The sequence below is a fragment of the Arachis duranensis genome, chromosome 2 (genome assembly GCF_000817695.3).
Source record: "Arachis duranensis cultivar V14167 chromosome 2, aradu.V14167.gnm2.J7QH, whole genome shotgun sequence".
Classification (NCBI taxonomy): Eukaryota; Viridiplantae; Streptophyta; class Magnoliopsida; order Fabales; family Fabaceae; genus Arachis; species Arachis duranensis.
Window position 1 is genome coordinate 57,642,007 of NC_029773.3, and position 9,513 is coordinate 57,651,519.

A 9,513-nucleotide genomic window follows, 5' to 3' on the forward strand; every position below is an offset into this window, starting at 1 on the left:
TTACTCACGTAAGGTATTACTTGGACGACCCAGTGCACTTGCTGGTTAGTTGTGCGAATCACAAATTCGTGCACCAATTCCCCCACTTTATAACCTCTGGTCTATGCCTTCTGGACTTGGATTTGGGCCAAAAAGGATTTAGAACTCGCTGGGGCGTGTTCTGTAATTTTCTGGTGCGTGGCCTCTGTCACGCGTCTGCGTGGGTCACGCAGTCGTGTCATTCAGAGCTTTTCCTTGCCACGCGGTCGCGTCAGTCATGCGATCAATTCATGTGCGTTCGGCTAGAGGCACGCGGTCGCATCAGTCATGCGGCCACGTCGTTGTTGATTCGTGCTTGGCACGCGATCGTGTCGTCCATGCGATCGCGTGGATACCAGTTTTCTTAAAACTCCGTTTTGCTTTCTCCTTTCCCTTTGGTATGTTTCCTTTTTCATCCTTTAAGTCATTCTGCCTTAGAAACTCTGAAACTACTCAACACACTAATCATGGCATCGAATGGAAATAAAGGTAATTAAAATAATTAATTTTCAAAGCTTAGGAAACATGTTTTTCACGATATGACATAATAAGGGAGGGAAAGTAAAACCATGCAATTAATGTGAATAAGTAGGTGAAGGATTGTATAAATCACTCAAATTAAGCACAAAATATCTCATGAAATATGGGTTTATCAATGAATTGAGTCATGTGGATTTTGGAAAGAATTTTGTGTTGAGGTATATTCAAGTGATGAAGAATATCCAATTGAAAAACTGGGAGGTGAAGTTGGGCAATTTTACATAAACGAGTTGAAGGTTTGCTCAAGCGATGATGGCTCTTGATAAGTGGAATATGGACTATTGAATGCTCTTTGATTTTGATCCTCCCACCCACAACTTGAGTAATTGTTGGTTTTATCAAAGTATGGATCATTTTGTGGCACTGTGGAGCAATCTTGCACGAATGTATTGACATCACAATCAAGTGATGACATCTATTGATGAATAGAATATGGAGCATTAAAATCTCTTTGGTTATGACCTTCCCAGCTACAACATGAGTAGTTGTTAGATTCATCAGAATATGGTTCATTCTGTGTCTCTGGGAGGTGTTCATACTCCATCATTCCTTGTTGATATTCCCAACCACCATTAGGATTATGACATAAATCATATTATGGTGGTGGGAAATATCTCATGTCTTGATCACTTAGTGGACCTAGAGCATCTCCTGATTGCTCATATTCTATCATTTCTTGGTCCCAGCCGCCATTAGCATAATGACATGACTTATTTTGTGGTGGTGGGTAATATACCATAAAATTTTTTTGATCAAAAGATGTGGTGAACTCCATTTGAATTTTGTAAAACACAATCACCAATGAAAATTAAAATTCATCATGTCACGGAGAAGAATTTCTTAGTGAGGCAATAACACAAACACCTTAGTATCAAAAGGAAACAGAAAATTAAAAGAACTTTAAATGGCAAAAACAAAGAAAATGCTTAATCTAGACTTATCACCCACTTAATCATTGTCGATCTAAATCAATCCCCAGCAACGGCACCAAAAACTTGATGGGGGAAAATTGATTCTGCACAAACTAACCGGCAAGTGTACCGGGTCGCATCAAGTAGTAAAACTCACGTGAGTGAGGTCGATCCCACAGGGATTGATGGATCAAGCAACTTTAGTTAGGTGATAAAATTAGTTAAGCTGACAGTGATGAATTGAGTGAAAATGGATCAGCTGAATGAACAGACTGTAGTAATTCAGAACAATTTAATGAAACTCAAAGCAATCGAGTGAGAAATAACAGAAATAAAGATTCATCAGGGATTGGAGGTATCATAATCCATCATGAATCAAATAGATCTCAACTTCTTTCTCAATCATATGAATAGATCTATGGCGGATTGAAATTGATTGGATCCTAATTTCTTGGCAATCCAATCTCTCTAATCACAATCAACCTTGCCAATTCCTTGATCTAATTGTCATGAGAAGAGGTTAAGCATTTTCTCTCATCCATAAGCCACACAGACTCTCAAGATCTAAATTCCTTCCGAATGGTGTTGATCAAGAGAGCTGTGAGAAACAGAGCTTCAGTTCTAATTTCCATGATTCCCCTTCCGAGGCTCACATGGAAATTCACAGATTCAAACCCCCTTCTGGTGTGAATGGATCTCAATCAAAACAAAAGTTATTTCTTAGCTATCCAGATGAATTGAGAGGAAGAAGCTATTCATTTAATCATGTGAATTAAAATAGAGCTCCTCCCCCTAATGAATTGGGGTTCAGTCTATCATAGCTCAAAGAACAAGTGCAAAGAAACTAAATTGCAAGAAGGTAAATCAAATTGATGAACATGAACGGAAACGTAAAATTGGCAGAAGAATAAAGGTGCAGGAAATTGAAATTTGCATAGAAACAAAACTAATTACAAGCTGAAATGTAAAATTGCAAAGAAGAAAATGTTTATCAACAGAAATGGAACTCTAAAATAAGCTCTCTGAAGTCTCTAATCGTCCAAGAGAGCTCTGGAGTCTCTAATCCTCCAGCCTCAGCCTTCTACTCCTACTCCTACTGCTACTACCCTCTACCAGAGCCTGACTCTCTAAACTAGCTTCCTTTTCATCTTCAAACAATCTTCTATTTATAGTCTTCTTCTCATCTTCAATTGGGTCTTCAGTGTACTTGGATGTGGGCCTTGGCCTTGATTGAATCAGTGAGGAATCACCTTTGATGACGTTGACCTTGGCTAAACATTCATAACTTACAGGGTGCTATTTTGTAACTGAAATTGGCCTTAACGTTGGTGGCAACATTTGTGTGCAAACGTTGGGTTGAAACGTTGCGAAAAAATGAATTCTGGGTGCTGCTAGCAACGTTTTACTCAATGTTAGTGCATCAACGTTCACGCATCCACGCGTACCCGTACACCACGCATACGCGTGCATTACCATTTTTCCATTCCACGCGTACGCGTCATAGACGCGTACGCTGTTGTTGGATCAAGAAGTTTCATTCCTCTATAGATCAACCCGAGAGTTGTGCGTACATCGTGCGAACTTTGTGCCTGAGGCAGAAGTCAACCCACGCATAAGCGTGAAGGACGCGTACGCATCGATCCTCTCGGACACCATCCGCGCGCACGTGTGCACTTTGCGGACGCGTGGATCGTCCTATTCCACCTACCTTCTTTTCTTCTCTCCTTTTCATTTCTTTCCTTCTTCTTTCTTCTTCCCTTCTCCTACCCTCATCCAACACTACCAAACACCATTTACAACCACTCTTTTTAGTTAGTTAATTGTTTAGTTAGTTTAATTTTCATTTCATTTTCTCTTCTTTTTCATACTAAGTGTTGGATTATTAATCTTGTTTACTGTTCACTGCTGCTATCATTGATAAGATGTTATCTTAACATCATTGTTGTTAATTTTCATTGTTGGCTCATTATTGAGGTTATAATTTGTTACTTGGTTTTGATTTCTTAATGCCTAATTTTGTGAATACCAAGTGAGCGACATTGCCTTCAAGCTTTTAAATCTTTTTGAATTACATGATTTGGCCACCATGTGATTTGAATCCTTTCTTTGATTAGGCAATCTCTTGATGGATGTTGTGCATTTACTTAATGCATTGTGCTTCATAATCATATGCATCCATATGTTTTTGACTTGAATGCTTTCATGCTTCTTTATTGCTTGTTTGGTCATCTTAACCTACAAAATCAAAGTATTTCAAGCACACTAGAATGAGTGAAGTGTATTCTTCTTTTGTGTAAATTGTGACAAAGCTTTTTATGCTAGTGTGCGTGTGTTCTTTACCACATGCAATTTGGGACCCACACACCTATTGTTCATTAACGTCACACTCATTCACTCACTCGATTCTAGTGCTTTACCTCATTTCAACAATTTATGCTTTCTTGCTTTTGTGTCTACTTGCCTTCTTATCATGTTTTCTATTTTCAAGATGAATCATTTTAAGCAAAAATAGAAGCAGGAAAAAGAACACGCAGCAACCGGTTGACCTACCAGCTAAAGGTAGCAATTCGGAGAGTTACCGTACCCCCTTGCTCATCTTAGAGTTCACCAAGGACGATGTAAACTTTTAAGTATGGGGAGGTTGTCCGACCGTTCGGCATTTTTGGGTGATAAATTTCTAATCCCAACACTTTTGCATTTCATCTTTTAGGTCTTTTAGGAATTTTAGTTGCACATATATATATATACATATATATATATATATATATATATAAAATAAGCTTAGTTAAAATAATGAAATTTTCCAAGAAAAACATTCCTAATAGGGCATTGACACCTCAATTGATTTGAGTGAAAACTTTTCATAGAACTTGCTTGAACTATATATTGTGGATCATGTTTTTGAGCTAAGAACACACAACCTTAAGAGTTTTGAGCCTAATAGTGTGGTTACATCTTATAACCACTTATTTTCCTTCTTGTGTGCATTGTTTTTTTCCTATGATTGTAATCTTTGATTTGTTTGATTCTTTATGTCCATTATTTCTTGTATTCATGCATTTATATGATTGAGGCCATCATTTCATTAGCTCACTTACCCAAATAGCCTACCTTTTATCTTCCATTGTTAGCCAATTTAAGCCTACGATTAACTCACTTTGTTCTTTAATTTTAGCATATTACAAGCCTTAAAGCGAAAAACAATGAATGTCCTTTGTTTGAATCTTTGATTAGCATAAGCTAGTGTGTGTGTGTATCATTCAAGTGTGGGAAAACTTAGGACATTGGTTGGGATAAAAGGGTGTTTTTGTTATTTTGTTGTAAATATTGGGAATCGGGTACATACTCATGTATTAATCAAATGTTAAACCTTATGCATTGATGCTCTTGTATTTTGCTTGAAAGAAAAAAAATAATATAATGAGAAAAATGATGAGCGGATATTTTATACGCTTTTTGGGGGTAATTTCATGTAGATTTTAGTATGTTTTAATTAGTTTTTAGTAGAATATCATTAGTTTTTAGGCATAGTATGTTTTAATTAGTTTTTAATAGAATTTTATTAGTTTTTAGGCAAAAATCATATTTCTGGACTTTACTATGAGTTTGTGTGTTTTTCTGTGATTTCAGGTATTTTCTGACTGAAATTGAGGGAGCTGAGCAAAAATCTGATTTAGGCTGAAAAAGGACTGTTGATGCTGTTGGATCCTGACCTCCCTGCACTCGGAATGGATTTTCTAGAGCTACAGAAGTCCAATTGATGCGCTCTCAATTGGGTTGGAAAGTAAGCATCCAGGGCTTTCCAGCAATATATAATAGTTCATACTTTGCGCAAAGATAGACGACGTAAACTGGAGTTCAACGTCAGTTCCATGTTGCAGTCTGGCGTCCAGCGCCAGAAACAGGTTACAAATTGGAGTTCAACGCCCAAAACACGTTACAACCTGGCGTTCAACTCCAGAAACAGCCCAAGCACGTGAGAGGCTTAAGTCTCAGCCCCAGCACACACCAAGTGGGCCCTAGAAGTGGATTTCTGCACCAGTTATCTTAGTTTACTCATATTCTGTAAACCTAGGTTACTAGTTTACTATTTAAACAACTTTTAGAGACTTATTTTGTACCTCGTGACATTTTCAGATCTGAACTACATACTCTTTGACGGCATGAGTCTCTAAACTCCATTGTTGGGGGTGAGGAGCTCTGCAGCGTCTCGATGAATTAATGCAATTACTTATATTTTTCTATTCACATATGCGTGTTCCTATCTAAGATGTTCATTCGCGCTTAATTATGGAAAAGGTGATGATCCGTGACACTCATCACCTTCCTCAACCCATGAACGTGTGTCTGACAACCACCTCCGTTCTACATCAGATTGAATGAATATCTCTTAGATTCCTTAATCAGAATCTTCGTGGTATAAGCCGGAGTGATAGCGGCATTCATGAGAATCCGGAAAGTCTAACCTTGTCTGTGGTATTCCAAGTAGGATTCCGGAATTGAATGACTATGACGAGCTTTAAACTCCTGAAGGCTGGGCGTTAGTGACAGACGCAAAAAAATCATTGGATTCTATTCCAACCTGATTGAGAACCGACAGATGATTAGCCGTGCTGTGACAGAGCATCTGGACCATTTTCACTGAGAGAATGGGAAGTAGCCATTGACAACGGTGACACCCTACATAGAACTTGCCATAGAAGGAACTTTGCAATTATGTTATTGAGTTGAATATTATATTGCAGGGATTCAGAGGACAAAGCATCTCCAAAACCCCAACATATTCTCCATTACTGCATTACAAGTAATTAATTCACGCTCTTTTATTTTTCTAATAATTCAACTGATAATTTTAATTGAAATCTTGACTAAGAATAATAAAATAAACATAGCTTGCTTCAAACCAATAATCTCCGTGGGATCGACCCTTACTCACGTAAAGTATTACTTGGACGACCCAGTGCACTTGCTGGTTAGTTGTGCGGATTGCAAAAGTGTGATTGCAATTTCGTGCACCAAAAAACAAAAAGAAAAAGTGGAAAAGAAAAGAAAAGAAAAAGAAAAAAATAGAAAAAGAAAGGGAAAAAAAAAAGAAATAAAAAGGGAACAAAATGCCCCAAAGTAAAGCTCAATAAAGATCAAGCATAGGTGTTATGAAATGAAAAGAAAATGCATGAGTATGTGAAAAAGTGAAGAATGGATAGTTAGGTTAATACTTAATTGTATAGGTTGTCATAGGTTAGGTGGGAAGCTTAAGTTGATCAAAGATTCAAATTTCAAGCTCACTTGATCATATGCATCCTACCTTGACCCTAGCCCCAATACAACCTATGAAAAGACTTCATGATAATTGTATGCATGCATAGAATAATTGTTGATTGTTAGAAGAAGAACAAATATTAGAAAGCATGACTAGGGAGAATTGAGTGAATCGACCCTAAACACTTGAATAGAGTGTAAACACATCCGGTGAGGGTTCGATTGCTCAGTTACATGTTTTCACCTAGAATCATCACTTTTTTTGCAAGTTTGTAAAAATATTTAATAACTCAATTCAATTGTGGTTTGGCTTGATTGCTATTGCTTTAGCCCTTAAGCTTATATATGTTCTCTTGGGAATTAATTTATGTTGACCAAGCAATTGCATTCATATAGATAGATGCATTTAGATAGGATGCAATTAGGTAGTTAGTTTGCATTGAATAAGTGATAGTACCCTTTGTTCTCTCTTGATTTTAGCATGAGGACATGCTAAGATTTAAATGTGGGGAGGTTGACAAACCCAATTTTTAGGGTTTATCTTGTGCTTAATTTTGAGGATTTTATGACCTTTTACCCACATTTATCCAAGGAAGTAGCATGGTTTCATGACTGTCTTCTAATTTGTGCTTGAGTGTGAAAACATGCTTTTTAGACCTTTAATTAGCTAAATTTAATTCACCTTTTATTCCACTAGATGCCTTGATATGTTTGTTAGTGAATTCAGGATGAAAAGGGCTAGGAATGGATCAAAGGGGTGAAGAGAAAAAGCATGCAAGTGGAGAACTCATGAAGAAACAAGGATTTGGGATGAACTCATCAGCGCGCAAGCGCAGCTAATGTGCACGTGTAGAAGTGACATCGAATGGCGACGCGTATGCGTATATATCGCGTACACATGGATAGGAATTTTCCAAGCGATGCGTATGCGTATGCGTCGATGCTCGCACGTGACTCACTTAAAGGCAAAATGCTGGGGGCGAATTCTGGGCTTCCCATGCCCAAATCCAACTCATCTCTGGTGCTATTTAAGTTAGAATTCAGAGGGAAATCAAGAGAATCCATCACATTAGAATCACTTTAGTTTAGTTTAGTTTTAGAGTTAGTTTTCTAGAGAGAAAAGCTATCTCTTCTCTCTAGAATTAGGATAAGGTTTAGGTTCGAATTTCTTAGATCTAGGCTTTAATCTTTGCTTTCATCTACTTCTACCTTTCAATTCTATGTTGCTACATCTTGTTCTCCTATTCTCTTATTGCAATTTCTTCTATTTTGTTCCCATACTTTGTAAGTTGATTTACTCTTGTTCTTCTTGTTTTCTTTTAATGTAATTTGAGGTAATTCATGTTAATTGTGTTTTCTTTGATTGTTGTTGTTAATTCTTTGCAATTAATTATTGTTAAAATTCATTCTTATTATCAATTTACTATGCTTTCCTATGCCTTTCAAGTGTTTGATGAAATGCTTGGAAGGATGTTAGAGTAGAATTTTAGGTTCTTGGCTTGAGATGGTAATTTAGGAACTCTTAAGTTACTCATGCCCAAGTGATTGATGATTGGTAGCCATTGACTCTAGCTCTCATTAATTCAATTAGTGAATAGTTAGGACCAATGGACTTGGATTGATATAGCTCATTTGACCTTTCTTTACTAGTTAGAGGATGATTTAATGAGATTGATCCTTGTAATTATCATGATGTGATTAGTGATAAGGATAGAGATCCTTGACCACCAACCCTTGCCAAGACCGCTTTCTCATTTGATTTTCATTGCCATTTACATTTCATGTTTCTCATCCAAAACTCCAAAATATACAACTCATAACCAATAGCAAGAACACTACCCTGCAATTTCTTTGAGAAGACGATCCGAGGTTTGAATACTTTGCTTTATTAATATTAGGGGTTTGTACTTGTGACAAACAAATTTTTGTATGAAAGAATTATTGTTGGTTTATTAACTATACTTGCAACGAGATTTCATTAGTGAAATTCTATACCACACAAAAATCCAATCATCAGTCATCGGCCACACGGGAGAGATTATGGCTCAAAGTATTGAAGATAAGCTTGCTTGAATAGCTGGAAGTTGAACAAGATCTTGAGTTTGACAGTTGATAATGCATCGTCTAACGATGAAGGAGTTATGTATTTACAAAGAAGGCTGATTTCTTGGAAGAGTTTAGTTTTGAATGGAGAGTATCTCCATATGCGGTATTGTGCGCATATTTTAAACTTGATTGTAAAGGATGGATTAAAGGAGATTGATGATTCGGTCGCCAAAATTCGAGATGCTGTGAAGTATGTTAGATCTTCAAATTCAAGATTAACTAGGTTTAAGGCATGTATTGCACAAGAGAATATTCCACATAGGAGTCTTATTTGCCTAGATGTTAAAACGTGATGGAACTCTACATACTTAACGTAAGTAGCAGCCTTAAACCATCAGAAGGCATTTGAACTATTAGAGATGCAAGACAAAAATTTTGTTGAAGAATTAAACAAGGGTACCTTCAATTCAAGATTGGGATTATGCTAAGTCTGTCTTACCATTTTTAGAGATATTTTGCGATGCTACACTTCCCATCTCTAGATCCTCTTATGTCACCATTAACTTATACATGAAAGAAGTGTTTGCTCTTGGAATGAGGATTCAACAATATTGTGATGATGATGATTTGAACATAAGTCTTATGGCAAGTAAGATGGAAGCAAAATACAACAAGTATTGGAAAAATGCAAAAACTATTAACATGTTGTTGTTAATTGCCGTAGTTCTAGATCCTTGCC